At 41.7% G+C, this 22,636-nt stretch overlaps 1 long non-coding RNA gene across 1 annotated transcript in view; it reads left to right on the forward strand.

Moving 5' to 3' along the window:
• LOC143441579 (uncharacterized) overlaps positions 1 to 22,063 on the forward strand; it is a 45,659-nt gene extending 23,596 nt beyond the window's left edge. Inside the window, exon 3 of the long non-coding RNA XR_013109140.1 lies at positions 20,784 to 22,063. This is a non-coding gene — a long non-coding RNA (uncharacterized LOC143441579). The remainder of the gene's footprint in view (positions 1 to 20,783) is intronic.
• Positions 22,064 to 22,636: the final 573 nt, after the last annotated feature.

The raw sequence follows: 22,636 nt of genomic DNA on the forward strand, positions 1-22,636 counted from the left end.
GAGAGATCTGAGCATGGCCTCTGAAGTGTAACAGAGGGTCTACTTTAAGGCTTCAGCTGAGTCTGATCAGTGTAGACACATGGCAAAACAGTTCCTGTGTGTAGACACCATGGACTGTTAGCAGTGAGGATAGGTGACAAAGTTTTTCACAGAAGATGGAGTAAAGAATCTCATTGTGCAACTCTACTTTGGGTGAAGTTCTCAGAAAGGTTTGGTTGGGTGCCAAGATGCTGTGGCTTAGATAGGCTTTGAGTGCACCATTGGCTGTGTTGAACAGTGGCTGAATCTTTAAGATCCGGCCCTAAAGGGAGTTAAATCAGGCACTGGAAGAGATGAACATAGCTCTCACAGAGCTGGGTTGATTATTCTGAGTGAATGGTCTCTTTGATTTTGGGTCTGAGGAGAAGCAGAGTTGATGAAGTGTTTGCCTTGCAGGCATGAGGACCTTAGCATGCACCTCAGAACCCTTGTTTTAAAAAACGAACCAGGTACTTTGTTGTACCCTAATCCCAGGCTGGGGAAGCTGACACAGGTGGATCTCTGGGCACAGTGGCTAGTCACCCTAGACTTCTTGATGAGTACCAGACCAGTGAGAGACCCTACCAAAAAGGAAAAAGGGTGGTCAGTGCCTGAAGAATACACACACACCCCTTGCCTCCTACCTCTTGCTCCTTCTCTTGCTTTGGTTCCTCCCTCTCCCAGAATCCCCTGCCATGCTTCATCTGTTGTCATGTAGCCAGAAAGCACTTACCAGGTGCTGTCTGATATCAGGGTTTCCCAGCATTCAAGAGAGTGACCTAAACAAGCCCATTTCCTTTAGAAAGTTTTTAGCTTGAGGCATTTTGTCAAAACAGCAGAAACCACTTTCTGCAGGGTGAGACAGGAGGTGAACCTGGACCAAGACTTAATGTTGTTCTGGTTTCACCTAACTAAGTTGCAAAGTGTTATATAGGGAATGAAACTGTTTCCAAGTAACTTCCTCCCAGGATGAAGCTCAAACATTTTAATTGGAAGAGAAAAACATCCAGAAAACCGTGATAAATATCACAACGTCTTACCTGTTTTTTTTTTTTTTTTTTTTTTTTTTTTTTGAAACAAAGGGACTAGTAAAGAAGCAAAAACCTAAAAGCAATGATGAGAAGAAAGTTGGGTTTAACATTTGAAAATAACACTGAGTCCAGAAAACATGACATGGACCTGCCTTACCTCATGGATGGAATAAAGTCTACCTGGACAACCACATGGAATTTACTAGAAAAGGAGGAAAAAACAACAGGGTACAGGCTCGATGGGGTTGAAAATTCGATGGGGTTGAAAATTCAATTTGCTCTCTCATAGTAGTAACATACAGATACTGAAACAAAGTTTAAAAAAATCACTAAAACTGCAAAATTCTTAGAGATAAGTTGACAGTAAGCCAGAAGGCTACGTATTGTCAAGATACTCGTCTATTTCCCCAGCTTATCTATAAATTCAGCACAATAGTAAATAAATCCTAGTGTGTGTGTGTGTGTGTGTGTATGTGAAACTTGACAAGTAATTCTTTTTTCCCTTTTCCCCCTTTCCTTTCTTCTTCTTGCTTGGGTTCTGCTTGCTTGAACCCCACTGGCTCTGGCCCTGCTCTCTGGCCCAAAGTACACTGTAGCTGTCTTCAGACACTCATATGAGGACATCAGATCTCATTACAGATGGTTGTGAGCCACCATGTGGTTGCTGGGATTTGAACTCATGACCTCCAGATGATCAGTCAGTGCTTTTAACTTCTGAGCCATCTCACCAGCCCTTGACAAGTAATTCTTAACTTCATAGAAACATACAAAAGACTGAAAAAAACAAACAAGTTGGAGACTATATTGTTACCTGAATTTAAGATGTATATTGAAACAATAGTCTCTCTGTGTCTCTGTGTCTCTGTTCTCTCTCTCTCTTTCTCTCTCTCTCTCTCTGTGTTAGAATAGAGTCTATATAGTCAGTTGTTCTTCAATTTGGTAGAGAAAATATAGTTTTTCTAATAATGATAAATTGTAGAAGAACAAAAAGTTCTATTTATCCTTTATACCATATAGAAAAAAAGGTCATGGGTTTAGTAGCAAATACAAATCAGAAAACTGTACAAATCTTCAAAACTACAGTAAAATATCCGTATCTTGGATTGTGGTATGACACCTTAAATATGACATAAGAAAATATGATCTATAAACACAGCATTGGTATTGAAATTCAGAGCTTCTGCTTGGGGCTGGGTGGATGACCCAGTTGGTAAAATGATGGCCATAGAAGTATGTGGGCTGGGTTTGAATCCCCAGGGCACACATAAAAAGCTGGCCACCGTGGCTCTTGACTATAATGCCAGCTCTGTGGAAGCAGAGACAAGAGGAATCCTGAAGCTTGCTGGCTAGTCAGTCTAGCTAAATTGGTAAAGTCCAGGTTCAGTGAGAGACCCTGGCGACATTCACATGCATATGTTCCTGCACACACACACACACACACACACACACACACACACACACACACGCACGTACCCATGCACACACACATGCACATACATGCACCCAAGCATGCACACATACACAATACACATATACACATACACACACATACACACATACATGCACCCATGCATGCACACATACATGCACCCATGCATGCACACATACACACACACACGCACCCATGCACACACACATGCACCCATGCATGCACACATACACACACATACACACACATACAAACATACACACACATACACACATATACACACATACACACATACACACACACACATACATGCATGCACACACAGGAATTTCTGCTCTTTGAAATGTTTTCCTTTACATAGAAATTGACTATTGAGAAAGAGAAAACCAGATGAGCATTAGAGGGGCTAGAGAGGTGGATTAATGCCCAAATGCCAAAATGCCAATGCAAAAAGCACTGGCTGCTTTGCACAGCTTCAGTTCCCAGCACCCATGTGGCAGTGAACAAAAACATCTATAACTTTTGTTCCAGCGGATTCAATGCTTGTTTTTGGCTTCAGCATCACTCACTGCATACATGTTTTGCACACACATATGTGCAAGCAGATACTCATCCACATAAACAAAAATTTGAAAGATACTTTCTATAGCTGAAAGAATCTATTTGCAAATTAGAAATATGATCTAGGGTATGAATAATTTAGCATTTATGGACCATTTTTGGAATAATAAAACAATCCTGTTAATGATGGGTAGAAAATTTGAATAGTTATCCTATAAAGGAATATACAACTGACAACTAAGGGCATGAAATGTGCTTGGGTCATGACAGAATTGCAAATAGAACCTAAGTAGGAACATGGCATTATGGTGCATGGTTTTAATCCTAGGATTCAGGAGGGACAGACAAGTGGATTTCTGTGAGCACAAGGCCTACATCCTGGTCTACATAACAACTCTCAATAATACGCTCAGTAAAAAGAGGTCAGAGTTACATAATAAAAAGACTCTGTCTCAAAACAAACAAACCCTTAATATGGTTCTAATACATATCTACTAGTTCTTAAATGAAACATTTGGACCATAGCATGTTTTGATGAGAGTGTGCAGCTACTGGAATTAAAACCATTTAGCTATTTCTTTAAAAATTTACCATATACCAATTGCATGATTTAATAGTCCTCTTTCCAAGTACTTCTTTAGGGAAAAAAAATAAAACAGCTTATAAAATTTGCACACCAGAAGACTCATAGTAGCTTTGGCTTATCCAAGCTCCAAACTGAAAACAGCCCAAATATTCATCAACAAATGAATGGATAAATACATTATAGTGTTTGTTTGTTTATTTGTTTTTAGTTATTTTGAAGACAGGATCCTGCTATGTAGCCTGGCCTCAGACTCATAGCAATAGTTCAGGAATCTCCCTAGTGCTGGGATCTTAGGCATGTGTCATCATGTCAGGCTAGCAAGATGCAGTCTATTCATCAAACGCAACACTGCTTAACAGCACAAAGAATCAAGCACCGATTCATGGTTCAGTGTGGATGGGTGGATCACAATAAAAGCTCAGTAAAAGATGTGAATGATTTTTGCTTCTTGCCTCTGTTTATACCATGTGTTAGACGTGTAAGCTAATCTATAGTAGATGGCGGGATAGAAAGGGAGAACAGGATGCCTGATGAAGTAGCAAATGTTATTAAGTGTAACACATCTATGAAAATGTGATAGCAGGATCTGTCTTATATACTAATCTAAAAAAAAAAAATAAAACATTCTATGATTGACAGAAAGCAGATCTCTGCCTTCCTGGAAATGGAAAGGAGTGGGGGAGGGGAATGTGAATAGGTTTACAGGACGGGGAGGCTTCTGAGGGTGATGGACAGGGTCCTTATCTGGACTGCACTGAGGGTCGCAGGGCTGAATTCATGTGTGAAAACTTACCAGACTGTGAACTTTAGCTGTGTATGAGTTTCTGCATGTGGGTTATATCCAATTCACTTAAACCCTACTGAAGCTAAGGAATATGTGACAGCCGGACACACAGTCTTCCCCAGAGAAGAGCCCAGCAATCAGTTATTCAAGTACCAAATGGTCATAAACAGATAAGTAACACTACTCAAGCAGTTATATTTAGGAATATATATGTATAGACATACATGGATGTAACAATAATTGATGAAAAAAGAAGCCATGGATTTTAAAGAGAGAAAGAAAGGGTATATAGAAGGACTTGCAAGAATGGGAAGGGGAAATGATGTAAATAACTATTATGATTTCAATGATAAAAGAATAAATAAAAACACTGAAAGTGGTAAATGTGGGTTTGTTATTCATGATCTATAAGTATTGGAAATATCCCATTTGAAAGGTACCATAGGATACAGGTGATCGAGTATTTAGAGATACCCAACATTATTAGAAAAGGCAAGCATCGACAGTACGTAGACAGCACACATTGAGCACACACTGGGTAAATACGAACTACACTTTGCCCCTGTTTTCACCAAGCAAAGGGGTTTTGGGTTCCTTTAGATGAAGATGTTAACCTGGAGTTACTCAATAAGGCTAGTAACTGCTGCAACACCCATGAGCCTGTACCTTCTTATGTGACAAAGTGGGATTGTCTTGGACCCAGGAGCCTGAGGTCTTGATCACAATTTGATTTGTGCATCTTCTGTGAACCTCTGCAAATCTGTCCATTCACAGAAACACTGACACAAATCATTGGAAGTATTGCCATGTGAAGAACAGTATTAGTTGACCTTTTCAGAGAGGAGATGGAATCACAAATATCAATTTAAGAGAAATTTTGTCCAATTCATAAAAAAAAAAGCCTTTGAGGTGATTGAAAAACCAACCTGCCAAAGGGCAAAATGTAAGGTTCTGCTTAGTTTTACCTTAAGATTTTTGCCTCTGGCTTTTTTGTCTGGAGCAAATCCAGGTTAAATTCCTTGATTGAAGTTTGTATGGGCACTCGCTTTGGTATTGGAAGTAGTCCATGAGGTGGTGTCCCCTTGGGTCTCAAGAGAAGCATGAGGTAACTCAGATTAGGGAGCTGAGCTGCCGTGATCTCCCAGGAGATGTGTGTGTATCCTGGAAGACCTATTCTGTTCAGGAAAGTGACAAAGGATTATTGAGAAAAGCATGGTGATTTCACACATGTAATATAATCCATTTGAGAGTGGGAGACAGGAAGATTGGTAGTTTAAGATGAGACAAACCACAGCGAGACCCTGCCTATAAAAAAAAAAATGTAGGAGTCACTTTATTTTGAAGTCCAGTGATAAGGCATAAGGCTAGCTCCCAGTGTGGTGATGTCCAGAGAGAAGGTGATGCTTAGGCTTGGCTTGCTTCCTTCAACCATCTTCTCCATGCTCTTTCTTCATTTGTGTCCTCAAGTATTTCCAGACCAGTTCCAGACTTCTGTGGTTCAAATCCAGGGTAGGAGAGTGTGCCTATCTACAGGAGGAGAGAGATGAAAGTTTTATCAGCTTGCAGTGGAATTTCTGCCAGTGAGGATGCTGCCTTAAAGAAAGCACAGCAACAAGAAGTCCCAGGCAGAGGGTGAGACTCAGAGAACGTGGATGCCAGCAGCTGCAAGGATGGAAGAAAAGGCAAAAGAATTTCCCTCCCAGCAGAGCAGGGCTGGGATCTGGGAAGTACCCAGAGCGGGTGGCTCCGGTGAGGCCCAAGAGCAGCTTCTTATGAGCAACCTGGTGTTCTAGCTTCTGTGCTTTGCCTCAAGCTCCTGTACACCATCAATAAGACCTTCTGAACACCAATGTTGTTGTGTCTGAGTGTGTCCATTCATTTGTTTGTGAAAAGCAAGGGTAGGAATCAGATTGTCCATCTGATGCTGTGCAGGGAATTGCTACAGAAATAGTGTGTGTCTGATGAGAGAAAGGTGCATCCTGTACAAGGTATCAAAAGCATTTCCATTGGTGTTATAGGCACTTTGGAGTGGGGCTTAGGCCTGTGGGGAACAGAACCAGAGGTTTAAGTTTCTTGAAGAGATTTTTAAGGTCAAGGAGATCCAGCTATCGGGTTGATTATAATAGTAACAAGTGTAGTTTATTGTTTATACATGTCGAGTGTTTTGTTTGGTGTTTGTATGTGTATATATATATATATATATATTTCAGGTAAAGGAGACTTTTGTCTAAATTGTTTCTATTAATTTTATTTTTTAACTTTTTGTGTTTGTGTGTGCATATGTGTGTGCATGCATGCGCGTGCATGCCTCTGTGTGTGTGTATGTTTGAGAGAGTATGTACATGTGAGTGGAGGTGCTCATGGAGGTCAGAAGAGGGTGTCTGATGCCTGCAAACTGGATTTATGTGTAGTTGTGAGCTGTCTGATATGGTTTCTGGGAACCTAACTTAGGTCTTGTGCAAGAGCAGGAAGCACTGTTGGCCACTGAGTCATCTCCCCAGCCTCTCTGAACTTGCCTTTGCTGTTATCTCAGTTTCTTAGAACTGCATTCTGTTTGCTAAGCAATTTGTGTTCATCCCAAGTTGTGTTTCTTCATGTATTTCTTCACTCATGTGCATGATTTTCAACGGCCTTGCTCATCAGAGCCAACTCCATGAAGACAGAGGTCATGCAGATTTTGCTGTTTGAGATCAAATGGTACATTTCAGGCTAGCAAGATGGCCCAGTGAATGCCAGTTGGCACCAAGATTTATGACTTGAGTTAGCCCCACAGGGTAGAAGGAGAAATCCAACTCCTGCGTCTTCTGCATGGTGCCAGTGCTGGCTCTCACACCCAGTAGATATGGCATATCGCTATGTTAACAGATAGACAGGAAATGAGTAAGATATGAATGCAATGAATGAATGACTTCATGTGGACGAAGAAACTAACTTCTAAGAAAAGATATTCTGGAGCCACACAGCTAGTAGCTTGAGGGTCACACCCAAGTCCCCAGCTCCTGTGCAAGTCTGCTTCTCACATGTTTCTCTATGCACATATTTATAAAACTTTGCCATGAGCTTGTCCCAAGGCTTAGAAGCAGTCCAGTTCCTTTGCCAAACATGTCTCCTGGTCTCACAAAATTGGTAGCACAGACAAAAACCGAAACAGGTCTGAGATAGACCTAACCCAGGTGCTGATAAACACACACACACACACACACACACACACACACACACACACACACACACACACACACACACGGGTGTGTTCCAGTGTAGCTGAAGCTAAGATGCAGCCCACGACTGAGAGCCCACCTGCCATGTCTATTGTTTACAGTTAGCCTAGGGAAGCTTCCAGACATGTGGCTCCAGCCCAGCCTACCTGTGTGGGTTATGAATATTGGAAGTGATTCATGGGCCCCATTTTCTCCCCACCCAAATGTCAAGGCAGCCTTGTGTGGATTTTTGGAAGGACATAGCTAAGAACTACCATCTGACAGTGATGGACCAGGCAATCTCCTCACTTTGTTTTCGGCTATAGAATGTGCAGAACACGGTTGAGGAAATTGCTTTGTGGGAAAGAGCTTGTTGCATGACCTTGAGGACCTGTGTTAAGACCCTTGACACTCATGTAAGAAGCTGGGCATAGTGATGCAAACCTTCAGTCCCACAGCTGGGAGGCAGAGGCAGGAGGATCTTACAGGAGGCTCTCACTGGCCAGCCATTATATCCCATCATTGAGTTTCTGTTCAAAGAGAGACCCTGTCTTCAAATAGTAACAATAGTAATAGTAATAATAACAATGATGATGATGGCAAGATGGAGAATGCTAGACGAAGACATCCCATCTGATGGACCTCTGACTTTCACAAAAGTACCCATGGGTATATATAGCTACAGAAAGGCAGGAGAAGGGGGAAAAAGAGGGTAGAGAGAGAAGGAGGGAGAGAGATCAGAGGATAAAAACCATCTCTAAGGAGTACAGCAAGAGTTAATGTGTATCCTGATGATTATAACATTATACCTCCTATGTTTTTATAATATGCATTGCATCCTCTGACAAGTTTCTATTACCATAGATGACACTTCATACTATTCCTGGAAGTGGCATTATTCATTATCAGATATGTGAGGAGAGGAAAGTTACACACCACAGCCTGTCTCTTTCATAAAGTCAAACCTTGGCAGCATCATCAGTGTATACCAATAAAGAAGTGATTAAACCAACAGGAGATTCTCCTATGAGGACACAATATGCAGCCATTACAAACCATGGTGTCTAGTGCTAAAGGAGCAACTCACATAAGGAATGTCGGGGAGAAAAATCCACATCACTGTCTACATGGAAACAATTAATAGCATCATGATCCCGTGCACGGATATAATTAAGTAGGACCTTTTCTATTCCCCATCAAAGGGTTTGCAAAAAATATATCCCCAGAAGTTATAGTTTAAGTGGTGAGAATACAGATGGATTGTACTTTCTTTTTTATTTTATTTGCATTTTCTAGATTTCCCACAACGAACATTTCTGACAATTATAATACCAGAGAAAGCAAACATTATTACTTTAAAAAAAATGATGTGGGGCGCTGTACCTCATTTTTAAAGAAAGCAACAGCTGCTGGGAAACATTAAATTTTTGCCTCTATCCATCCAAATCGCGCTCCCTTCCCAGCTGGGAAGTGATGGGACAGTGGTGGCTTCCAGTCTGCCAGGGTTGCTCCCCGGCTGGGGGCGTGGCCAGGTTGTGGCCCCTCCTTATCTCTGTTGGTAAGTCTTTTGGTATTTATTCACTCACATGGCCTACAGAGTTAAGAGAGGTTTGTTTCTTTTCAGGCTGTTGAGTGCAGCCAGGGTAATTTAGTAGAAAAATGTCATGCTAATGCAATTCAAAGTTCAAATGATCTTTCATTTCGAGGGAGAGAAGAATGTGTGTGCAGTTGGAATGTTAAAACTCACTACTTGCCCTGCAATTCAAATAGAAATATGAGCTGCAGGGGCTACATAAGTCACATGAAGTACTGTGAGTGAAATTCACGAAATGAATAAAAATGATCCGGAAGCCATTCATTAGCATTGCTGGGGGCCAGTGCCAAACGAGAACTGCAGCCATCAGAAGCTGCAGTTGGGGAGAAGGCATGTTTGCATAAAATTACAATAATCCCAAAATAATGAGGAGGAAGTGATTAGCCAGGTCCTTCTTACTCATGTCACCAAGGCCTCCCTGGGCTCTCAAGAGAGCTGTGCCCTTTTCCCGCCCACATGCCCTTTCCTCCTTGCTCAGTTCCCGCTTGGTTTGGCTGTACCTGCTAGGTAGGTGGGTGGGAGGAAGGCCTAGAGCAGCGTGTGCCTACAGTGCTGCTTGCTCTGGTAGGGTGTGGAAGGGTAGATGGAGAAGTTGTGACTCGCCCCCACCCCCCACCCCCGCCTCAGTTCAGACTGCACCAGAGGAGGACAGTGTGGTTGGGACCCTAAGTAACAAGCAACAGTTGTCCCAGCCTTTGCTGAGCGCACTATGGGTAGTGGGTCCAGTTGTGTTGAGCCGAACATCTTTCTGCTCCATTCCGGGCATCTAGTCTTGCTGTTCTAGGAGGAAGTGCTTGCTCCAAGGAGTTCCAGTTATGTCTGTATCAGCGGCTCTCAATTTTCCTAATGTTGCCACAACTTAATGCAGTTTCTCGTGGTGGTGATCCTCATTGGTACTTTGTACTTTCGCCACTGTTATAAATTGTAGTGTAAATATCTGATATGCAGATGGTCTTAGGTGACTCCTGTGAAAGGCATTGGGCCCCCATAGGGTCTATATGAATTTCCCACCTGGCTTCTGTCCAGAAGAGATTAATATTTTTAGACATGGCTGTGACAAGATGCTGAAGTTTTATATTTCCTCCTCCTTCTGAGATGAGTATAAGGCAGCAACGTGTTCTTTATTGACTCGAGTTTCTAGGGTTTTTAAAATTTAAATATGAAAACTATGAAATTTTATGCATGTGTACTGTATTTACATAATTTCCAATCTTCCCTCTCTAACTCTTGTTTCCCCATTATCATTTACGTTCATGACCTCTTACTTTATAATTAGTTTTATTACTCATATACACATATGCAGACACATATAATGAATGACAATAGCAGCTGACATAGATGGCGGGAATTTCACAATGTTGCACTGGTACATGAAGGTCTACAGCCATCAGTGGCTGCTAAGAGATTAGTCTTCTCCAGTGACAAGTCTCCTGATAATTTGAAAAGTAACTTCAGTGTAGAGCAAGGAGAACATCTTTCCAAATCACCAGACCCACCTGATTTGACATCATTACATTCTCCACTAAACTGAATTCTGTGTTCCCTAAATTCATATGCTGAAACCCTAACTCCAGTGTGTAATTGCATGTGGAAAAAGGTCCCTGAAGGGATGAATTAAGGTTGCAGCAGGAAAGGTGGGGACCTGCTTCATAGGTACATGAAGAAGACTTGCAGTGAGCATGCATTGCAAGAAAGGTTACCCATAATCCAAGAGAAGGAGCCTCAGAATGAAATCTGCCTTTGCACAACGAGAATGAATTTATTGCTTTTAAATGGAAATAAATGAATTTCTGTGGGCTAAATCATAAAGTCTGAGGCATTTTGTTATGACATCTCAAGCATGCAGATTAGTGTATTTATGAACATGCAAATCCCCAAGAAACTACGGAAATCCAATCTTCACTGATGAAAAAGACTGCAGTACAACAAGAAATTAAAGAAATTAAAGAAATAGTCCAGAGGGCCAAGAGAAATGGCCCAGTGGTTAAGAGTAAGTGCAGAGGACCTGGGTTCAGTTCCCAGCACCCATATGGCAGCTTGTAACTGTCTGTAATCTCAGTTCCCTAGAAATTTGGCACACTTTTCTGGTCTTTGTGGAGTCTGAATGCATGTGGTGTACTTACATACATGTATGCAGAACAATCATGACACATAGAAATAGGTAGATAAATCTTATTTTATTTTTTATGTGTGTGGGTGTTTTGTCACATGTATGTCTATACACCACATGAATACCAGCAGTGTCTATTAAGGCCAGAAAAGGGCATTGAGAGTCCTGGAACTGGAATTACAGATAGCTATAGCTGTCATATGGGTGCTGGGAATTGAACCTAGGTCCTCTGGAAAAGCAGCTAATGGTATTACCTGCTGAGCTATCTATTTAGTCCCAATAAATGAATCTTAAAAATAAGAATAAAAATAAAGAAGCCAGATGTTGTGATGTATACGTGTAAACCCAGAACTTGCAAGTCTGAAGAAGAAGAAGAAGAAGAAGAAGAAGAAGAAGAAGAAGAAGAAGAAGAAGAAGAAGAAGAAGAAGAAGAAGAAGAATTAAAGTGGTATGGTTTAAGGCTAGCCTGATCTACATAGTGAAGTTTTAAGTGCTGTGTGTGTGTGTGTTATTGTAGGACATAGGAGTGGAATTGCAGACTTTGTAGCGTAGAAAAAGGATAGAAGGTTAAGAAAAAAGATAAATAAGAGGGTCTGTTTTCCTTTAACTTTGCTTCTGGCTCCAAGAGCTGAAAGAACTGTAATTATTTATCTGCAGGTATCCCAATATATCTGTTATGCATTGTTTCCCAAATTGACTCCCATAGAATGCTGGTTCTGCAAAGGGATATTAATGGGATGCATTATATGTTTCTTTGGTCAAGTGAGTTTATGAGCTGCTTTGCAGATTTTTCAAAGCCTGCACATCACGACTCTCCAAGAGCAGAGACGGCTTGCAGCAGCTTCTCACAGATATGTGAGCAGGATTCCATTTTCAAGATTCATTTTGGAAATCAGGCTCTCAGACATGATGCTGTAAGAAAGAGCATGGGCCAGAAGTCACGAAATCTAGTTCTAGACCGGTTTTCCTGGCCATTTGCTTTACAGTTCCAGGCTAGCCATCTGTCTATATTCTGAAATGAATAGTTGGGATATACAGTATTTCTTTTAAACACTAATAGTTCATATTTGTTTATTTACTGTGTGAGGGTGCCTGTGCGGCACAGTGTGCATGTGGACATTGGAAGGACAACTGGTGGGAGTCAGTTTTCTCCTTCAGCCACTTGGGCCTCAAGGCCAGTAGTACTCAAGTTCAGTAGCCTTGGTTGCTAACACCTTTATCCCTTGAACCATTTTGCCAGGTCAGGTTGCATGACCTTGAGTGTCTCTCCCCAAGCATTCTGTGATTCTGAGGCATAGTTTCATAGTTTCATGACTTTACCAACCCACTTTGTATTCTTAGGCAAGTCATCCATTTCCCTATCTAGTTGTAGGTATGTTCAATCTGCTTTCCAAAGATTGATTGTCAAGGTCAGTAGGTTAATGCAGGTGGAAACCTCTAGAAGAAAGAGAGCCAAAGAATTCCTGACTCTAGGGGAAGAAGTTATTATCTCTTTGTTATCCCAGGTACAGCACATGTAAAACACCGTGTAAGGAAGGATGTACCCTTCAGAACTCATTCAGCTAAATTGACAGAAGACAACCTTGGGTGTTGGTCTTTGCCTTTCCACTTGTTTGACACTATCTTTTATTCATCTCTGAGTATACCAGGATTAGTTCAGGGGTAGGAATTGGGGCTATGAATTTCTAGGGACTCTCCTGTCTGTACCACTCATCTGGGAGTCCTGGGATCATAGACATGTGTTACTGCTTCTAGATTTACATAGGTTCTCTCTGGGGATTTAACTTGTGTGGCAAGCACTTTATTGTCTGAACCATCTACCCAGTTTCTTGTTCTAGGTGTTTGTTTGTTTCCTTGTTTGTTTGTTTTTCTGTCAATGCTCTGGGAAGTCTGGGAAGGGCAAGAGTTAAAAGCTCCACAGGAAAGGTAGTACATGATCTTGAGAAAGATTGGCTTGGGAAGCAGGGAGATCAGGGGAATATTATGAGTAAAGAAAAGGAAGCTAGTGTTTAGTGGATAAAGAAGACACCCCAAACTGTAACCCTAGTTCGTACACAGCGGCATGGTCAATAGAAGGTTAGGTTGTTGGGTATGAGGTGAGTGGAACTCAGACTTCATAGGAGAGGAAATCGGCAGAAGACAGATCGACTTTGCTGTTGGACTGTCTGATTTCTCCTTGTGAGAGCAGAAAGGTCACAGAACAAAAATGAGTCATGGTTCTTCTCCACTCAGACAGCACTCGGCATAAATCAGTGTTTGCCTTGGGTGAGCGGGCAGGTGGTTATTTGCAAAGCTGAATGAAATTATAGGGCTGGGTCTGAGTGTTGTTGGTCTTTCTTTCCCACTGGCACTGGCCAGGGTTTCAGTTAGTGGGAACGTAGTCGTAGGGTAGCTGAGGGTTGTGTGCCCAACAAAGAAGGAGCTCTCATGGGGCAAGTTATTTCTCAATTTGCTGGATACGGAAACCTTGGAAGTGAGGGACACACTCATGGAATGTGATTTGAGGTGAGGTCTTTAACTCATACCTCTGGGTAGACTGTATTACAGAGCAGGAAGAATTGTTTTTATGAGCAGTCACAAAACAAGAATAAATCATTTCCCCTTTGTACCATAGAAATTTGGCTTTTTAAATACAGACCCTTTAAAAGGCCCATTGAACATGGTTTTCTCACCACCCTTGATGGCATGAGCTCTGTGCCTTCACTGAGACCAGTGCTACCAGGTACAACTTCTGTCCTGGCTGTACCTGATTACTGATATGAACACTAAGTCATTAAAGCAGAAATTAACTTTGCTATGTATGATTCAACACTTTTGCCCTTTGCCTCAGCTCTTTTTAGAGGTTTTCAATTGGTCTTGGTGCTTTGTAAGGAATGTAGCCCTGTGGGAATGGTGGCTCTGTTCCTGGTGTCTGGAGGCTCAGAATTTATGGGGTTTTTGTGCTGGGCACTCTGAAGTTTTTTAATAGTGCCCTGGGTAGAGTGAAATCATTTTTACTTAGAAATGGTTTGTTTTTCACGGTCAATGTTTTACTGGGAGCTTTTCTCCTTTGTCTTTAAAGTCAGAGCCATTTCCTAGAATGAATGCTGTATGAGGAAAGAGGAAAGACAAGGAGAAAACAGGTTTCTAGAACATTCAGACATCAGCGGTGCATACAGGTGGTCTGGATAATACATGGGCTATAGAAAACTCCTTGCTGGTCAGTCACCTATCACATGTAAGGTTTGTAATTCGAAGATTATGAAGAGCATTGAATATGAATGAAATCTTACTTCCCCACCTCCTCGAACACAATGGCTTCCACTGTTTACTAAAAATGTAACCTGGTACCTAGGGCCTTACACAGGCAGCCCTGGCTGATCATTTTGTATGCATACCATACAGCATAGGTGATCCTGACATGATTTGCTTGTGTTCTTATCTGAGGATAAATGCCCAGGTCTATTTACTCACTTTTTGTAGGTTAGTTTTGCATATCACATCCTCTATGAAGAACACCTTGAATAGAATCCCAGTTGTCTGTGAACTTTGGCCTCTGAAGGATGCCCAGAAGCCAAGAGAAGAGGCCTCGGTAATCTTCTTTTCTTTAGAATCGACTTCCACAGATCACAAAGATCAAAATATGCTTGCTGATTAGCTAATCTACTTAGGTTGAAGGATTCTTAGGATCCTATTGGATTATAAATCAAAATAGTGTGTGTGCCAGGGAGGTAAGTGATTGCCTTGCAGACACAAGGACCTCAATTTAATCTGTAGGACTCATGTAAAAAAGCTGGTTGTGGTAATATGCATTTGTATCACATTGCTGAGGAGCTGAAGACAAGTAGATTTCTAGAGCTTTCTAGACAGCCTACTTTGGGCTCCATGTCACTGAGAGACCCTGTCTAGGGAGAAGGAAAGATAGGCAATCCAGAGGAAGAGCATCCAAAACTGTCCTCTGACCTCTATGCTCACATACCAACACAGTAATGTGTACTTGCCCACACAGAACATGTGTGTGAGGAAACGCATGTGTGCATGTGTGTGTGCACGTGCACACACACACACACACACACACACACACACACACACAATCTCAGTCATGCAAAGAAGTCATGAACTTCTATGCCAATTCTGAGAATTAAAAACAACAATCAAGGACATTTAACTGAATTGCAAACAGATAAAACAGTAAGAGTTTAAGATGCCTTAAGTTCTGATCCACACACATGAGTGATAATTTTATAGACAGATCGGAATGTGGCACACTGAGACGAGGTTTGCTCCTTTAGAACTGTCCCCTTCAGAGACCCATTTCACTGTGCCTGTCACTAAGCAAATTATTAGCAACTAGAAGATCCAGCTTAGTTCCTAGTTCCTGCTGTGTTGATGTAAATCAATCCACTTAATTCCTACTCACTGAGTGGAGAGGACACCATAAGGGTCCACAGGGTGTGATGAGCAACTGAGGAGGCAGTGTAATGCAGACCGTTCTTGTTAGGAACTTACAGACACTCCAAGGTGAAGCAGATGCAAGCCAGACCATGATGAAGTGGCTAAGTCAGTCACTCAGACAAGAAGGGCTATTTGAGTTTGGGGGAGATCTTTGGGTGGAGCCTAAGTGGTGTGGTGTAGAAATGGTGAGGGATTCAGAGAACTCTGGGCTCTGTAAGTGAGAATTCTATACTCTGCCTTGTGGATGTAAAACTTCCAGAATATTTGCATGCCATCAAGTCTAATAATTTCCTCAGTGATGGCCAGGATCAGTGGTGCTGAAAATGTAGTCTTCAACATTGCATACCTTGGTTACATGATATAAAAGAAGTCAAGCTAGAAGAAGGCTGGAAGCTTCCTCTTTGATGGCTGGCTCTCACAATCCTGGAAGGACACCACAGGAGAAAAAGCTTTAATTTTCTTATTTAGCTGTGAACCCTAGGAGCAATACGATCAACACATCAGGCAAAATATGGACACTAGTACAACAGTGGTACTCCTTGTATGAGGATGTCTTAGCTACTTTCCTATTGCTGGGAAGAGACATCAGGAACAAGACTTACAAAAAGTTTATTTGGATTTATGATTTCAGAGAGTGAGGCAGTGACCAAACAGTGTGGAATATGACAGCAGGCAGTTATAGCTCTGGGGCAGCAGCCAAAAGCTTACATTTACCTGACATTCAAGTATGATGCAGAGACAGCTAGGTGGGAATGATGTGAACTCATGAAGCCTTGAAGCCCACCCCTAGTGACATGCCTCCCTCTATAAGGCCACAACTCCTAATTCTTCCCAAACAATTCTACTAACCGAGGACCAAATATTCAAACTTATGAGCTTGGGCGGGGGGTGGGGGGGTTGAAATTCTCACCCAAACTGCCACAGGAGGTAAACAACTTCTCTGTTATTGAATTTGATGTCCACTTCATAGGAGGAAATCTATGCTTGGTACTGCAAATACGGTTAAAAATAAAACAAACCCTGTTAGAGAATGAGATGACTCAGTGCTTAAGAGCATGTACTAACTCTCTAGAGGATCTGAGTTCAGTTTCCAACATCTATATTCAGTGGCTCAGAAATGCTTATAACTTCAATTTCAAAGGATCTGATGCCCTCTCCTGGCTTCTGTGGGCACATAAAGTCACACACACACACACACACACACACACAATTAAAAAATACATACTAGGGGAGATTGTAGGCCAAGGGGCTTGGCAGGGGGCACTGAATGCTATTGTTTAACTAAGATGACATAGTTCAAAGTACCTTCTAAATATTTATGTTTATACCCATAGAAAAATGCTGTTCTCAGCCTTAATTAGAGAAAACTCTCTCCAGGGAGTAGTGGCGTAAGCAGAAGGCACATGGTGCTTAGAACAGGTGGCAGATGAGGGCTTAGCTCTAACCAACACATTAATACCATTCCTTTTAAGGATCAGAGAACATGGTGGACGAGGGGCAGAATGAGCCACAATACAGGGAGAAGAGCTATAAAATGTAATCTGCTGTGCAAAACAAAGCCATGGCAAACATGAACTCACAGATCCAGCCACACTGGATGTGGACAAGAGTGAGCCTGTGAGGTCAGGGATGGCTGGAGGAGGGTTTGGGGGTCCCTATTCACTCACTGTTGAACATTTTGCTATTAATAGATTCAGGGAGAGAAAGGGCAATTGCCAATAATTGCATGCCAGCTATAGTATTCCAGCTAGAGACCCTACTCAATCTCCAATGGATAGTCCCAATCCATTGCTCACACAGATGGCCCTAGTCAAATGAAATGAGTCACAAAACACAACCCAAAGCTAAGAACATGGAAAAGAAACTGGTAGGGATGAGGGTGGGTGTTTGATAGGGATTTAAGGGAGGAAAAAAAAGAGTATGGTTGAGGGAAAATTAAGAATACATTATATACATGTATGAAATTGTCAAAGAACAAACGAATCAACAAAACAACGTGGTCGTCCAAACAGTAGCACCAATGTTCCCCGAAAACATGTTAGAAAAAAAAACAAGTTCTTAGGATCTGTCCTAGAATCACTGAAGAGGGACCATGGATGAGCCTTAGTAATTTTTACTTCCTAGAGCCCTCCATGTGATTCCCATGTGCACAGAGGCTGGAGAGCTCCTGGGTGAGGTGATCTCAGAGGCCTCTTTCATTTGGTTTTCTGAGATTCTGACTACAGAGGCACTTTCTACTCCTACATGATCTGAATGAATAGTTAATTAATCAACAAAAGCATCAATTAATACTGAGAAATTTTACTGATGTAGTCAAGACTTCTCATTTTTATGAAAGGGGGGTCAGTCTTTTGACATCTGGCCAAGGCTTTTTGTCTAGGATAAGTGTGTCCCGGTTGGATTTTCAGACAGCTGATTTGCATAAACAGTACCCTCATGCATGATCTAAGATATTCAGCTTTCTTGAAAGAAGAGGGGGAAAAAAACCCCGATACTTTCAAAGGAATCTAAAATTTTAATTTTTGACTAATTTTTATTGACCATTTTTGAGTATCTGTGTTGTTGGATTATATGGCAAAACATCCATAATACTTAAATGATGCCAGTACAATAACAAGAATAACTGCAATAAACTAGTTTTGGAATTAACTTGGAGGTTGAGAGCAGAGGCTTACTGCATGGGATGGCTGTTTATTTGTTATTGGATAGGCATCAACTGCCTTGTCTTGTGTGGAGATGAGGACTTTTGGCTGATGTGTGAACTGGCCAACTGGACAGTAAGGGAGCTGCTTCATCATTTACAACACCCTTTTCCCCCAAATCCTTGCTTCTCCATTCTTTTGCATTGTCTTCTTGAGTCACTTCTAACTTAAATCTACTTTATTCAGGCCCTGACTTTTCATACAAGGCCTTATGCCTTACAAGGCTTTATGCTCCTGTATGTATCTCCTAGAGTCATCATAAACATTTGCTTTTAGAAGTCATGTCCCAGTCCTCAGCACGGCAGGGCTGGAAAACCACTCCATGTAACCAAGTGGCCAGGCTCTGATGTCAATCTACCATACTAGGTATGTGGCATTGAACTTTTTGAGGCAAATTTCCCTCTAATAATAAGGGATTTAACCAGTGTTACATATCTCAGAGATTGCTGTGTGATCAAATAGTCCCCCTAAATACACAAAAGGTTTTGAAATCTGAATAGAGTTCTACAATTGTGGTTTTATTTCATTATTGCATGCCATGATTTGAAATTTAATATTTCCCTCAGACTTATTTATTAAAGACTTGGTCCCCGGTGCGGCGATGTTCAGAAGTGGGGCCTATAGGAAGTGACTAGCTCACGAGGGGTTTGCTCTTGTAACTGGATTAATCCATTTATGTATTCATAACTCAGTGGCCTGTAGAATGCAGGGCCTAGTTAGACAAAAAGCTCACTGTGGTCATGCCTTAGAAGGTATGCCTTGACCCTGGTTCCTGTTTCTCTCTTTGCTTTTTCATGAACCTAAAAAATTATTTAATGACAATAATCTCCAAGAACACACCTCTAAAACATTATTTCCTGTGTGCAGTGATAGCGAACAGCCTTGTTCTGTCACCTACTCCATGCCATCCTGTTCTGCCTCATGACAGGCATAAAAGAAACAGAACTAGGTAACAGATTAAAACCCCTGGGACTGTCGCCCAGAATAAATGTCTCTTCTCTGGAATTTGGTCAATGATGGAAATCTGAGCACCATACTATGCTATCCATCTCAACCATCACACTGTTACATTATAGTATATGGCTTAGCTAATATTTTCAGTATTTGCTCAAAGCATCGATGTATCCCTTCTACTTTGTAATATGGCCCTGCTCAGGATCTCATGTGTGAATTGGTAGTTCCCGCTTCTTTTTTTTTTTGAATGACTATCCCCCTCCAAGTTTCTTTTCCATTTTACTGGCCCCTAAAACTTTGCCCATGAGTATGCATTGAACAGAGGACCAACTTTCACTTTCTGAGTTGGTTGTCTATTAAGGGTTAAGATTCTGTATTTTTCTCCACTCCAGTGGGCTATTATAGAAGACACAGATCCACAAAGCATGGATAGAAACGAAGCAAGAAACAGCAAGCAAATGTCTGCCTGTTAAAACCCAATGGAGAAGAAAACAGATTTCTAAGAGAGCTGGAAAAGAGTTTGTAATTTCTCACTGCTATGCATAAGGTTTGGCACACTCTGTAAGGAGAAAAGAGAGTACTTTGCTCTGATAGCTCGCTAATGGAATTGCACCTTTCTTTGTTTTTGTGAAACAAGATTGCACAGTTGTTAATAGATCTTAAAGACACAGCTGTAACATTATAGACCAGATGGGCCCTCATTAAGTCATCTATTCTATCATCTTTTGGTTAGAATTACTCTTATTAAGACAAAGTAGACATTCAGAGCCCGAGCAGCCAGGTGTAAACAAAACATTGCGGTATGAACGTGAAATGCCTCCCATAGGCTCTTGTACTTGAGTGTTTGATCCCTAGCTGAAAATAATGTTTTGGGAGATTGTGGCACTGTCAAGAGATGAGGCCTTGCTGGTAGAAGTAGCTCACTGAGGAAGATTGTCTTATTCTGACTTCAATCCACTTTCTGCTTCCTGATGCAGTGCAAACTATGCTGATTCTTGCTACCAGGGACCATGTCTCCTCAGCCTCTATCCCTTCCCACCAGGACAGACCATCTGCTCTGACTCACAAGACAAAATAAATCCTTTCTACCTTTAGTTTCTTCTGTCAGGTACTTTGTCATGGTGAGGAGAAATGTAATTAGCAGAACCAGTAAGCCTCAGATTCTTTTACAGTGGGTAGATTGAAGGCTGTTCAGACTTCATTCAGAATCCTTGTAAATGTGTACACCTGCCCTTTTATATTCTGTTTTGTTCCATTGAGCCCTGTTTGTTTTTCCTCCCCTGCCATGCTGTTTAAGTTGTGGGGCTTTATAGCATGTTCTGATGTTAGCTAGTAATGCTTACTGCTCCATTCTTTTTGCTCAAGATTTCTTTTGCTTTTCAGGGTTGTTTGCAGTTCTCTGCAAATTCGAAGATGATTAGCAGCCTTAATTATAATAGTCAGAAGCTGGAAACAAACCAGATGTCCCTCAACAGAAGAATGGATACAGAAAATGTGGTACAGTTACACAATGGAGCACTACTCAGCTATTAAAAAACAGCAACTTCATGAAATTTCTAGGCAAATGGATGAAACTAGAAAATATCATCCTGAGTGAGGTAACCCTGACACAAAAGATCACATATGGCATTTACTCACTGATAAGTGGATATTAGCTCAAACTCTCAGAATACCCACAATACAACCCATAAACCATATGAACTTAAGAAGATAGAAGACCAAAGTGTGGATGCTTCAGTCCTACATAGAAGGGAGAACAAAAGAATCAAAGGAGGAAAAAGAGGGAGGATCCTGGGAGGGAGAGAGGAGGGAGAGAAAAAAGAAGTGGGACAAGATCAAGTGTGGGCAAGGGACAGAAAAGAAGTACAGAGAGTCAGGAAATTATATAGAAATATGTAGCAGTGGGGGATGGGGAGCTGAGGGTAGCCACTAGAAAGTCTCAGACACCAGGAAAGCAAGAGGCTCCCAGGACCCAAAGGGAATGACTTTAGCTGAAATACCCAACAAAGGGGAGAGAGAACTTATAGATAGGTTCTACCTATCTATATCTACCCCCAGTAGATAGGCAAGTTGAGAGACGGGGCCACACATACATCTCAAAATTTTGAGCACAGAATTGTTCCTGTCCAAAGGAAAGAGAGGGACAAAAAATGGAGCAGAGACTGAAGGCAAGGCCATCCAGAGACTGCCCCGCCTAGAGACTTACCTCAGCTGCAGACACCAAACCCAGACACTATTGCTGATGCTAAGAAGCACTTGCTGTCCAGGGCCTAGTATGGCTGTTCCCTGAGAGGTTCTGCCAGCATCTGACTAAACAGATGCATATGCCCACAGCCAGCCATTGAACTGAGCCCAGGGACCCCAGTGGAAGAGCTAAGGGAAGGACTGAAGGACCTGAAGGGGATTGCAACCCTATAGGAAGAACAATATCAACTGGACCAGAGCTCCCAGGGACTAAATCACCAACCAAAGAGTACACATGGAGGGAATCCATCGCTCTAGCTGTATATGTAGCAGAGGATGGCCTTATCTGGCATCAATGGGAGGAGAGGGCCTTGGTCCTGTGGAGGCTTTAAGCCCCAGTGTATGGGGATGCTAGAGCGATGAGGTGGGAGTGGGTGAGTGGGTGGATGAGCACCCTCACAGGTGCAAAGGGGACGGAAAATGCGATGGGAGGTGCGTGGAGGGGAAACCAGGAAGAGAGATGACATTTGAAATATAAACAAATAAAATGATTAATAAAAAAAGAACATCAGCATTTTGATGGAAATTTCACTGAATTTGTACGTTGCTTTGGGCAGTGTGACATTCTAAAAATAATAGTTTTAACTCATAAATGTGAGATACCTGTTTTCTTTACTTACGTATTTTTAAGGTTTTGTTCCATTAGTGTTTCAGAGTCTTTAGGGTAGAGGCTAGAACTTACACTTGGTTAGATGTACTCCCCAAGTTTGTGATAGCAAGGATGCACACAGAGAATACCAGATTACGTAAAATATGCCAGGCACAGAATGACAATCATTGTAGGGTCTTGCTCAGTTGAGCAATCTAGAACAGATAAGATCACAGGTGGAATGGCAGTGACCAGAAGCTGAGCAGTGGGATAGCATGCAGAGATAAAAACCAGGTGAGAGATGTTGGCAAACAGGTACCAAGTTAGTAAGGTTGACTTACTTCTGGTTTCCTACCCCACCATAGGATGATAACAGTTAATAACATTACTACGGCTTTCAAAA

The sequence above is a fragment of the Arvicanthis niloticus genome, chromosome 3 (assembly GCF_011762505.2).
Source record: "Arvicanthis niloticus isolate mArvNil1 chromosome 3, mArvNil1.pat.X, whole genome shotgun sequence".
Taxonomy (NCBI): domain Eukaryota; kingdom Metazoa; phylum Chordata; class Mammalia; order Rodentia; family Muridae; genus Arvicanthis; species Arvicanthis niloticus.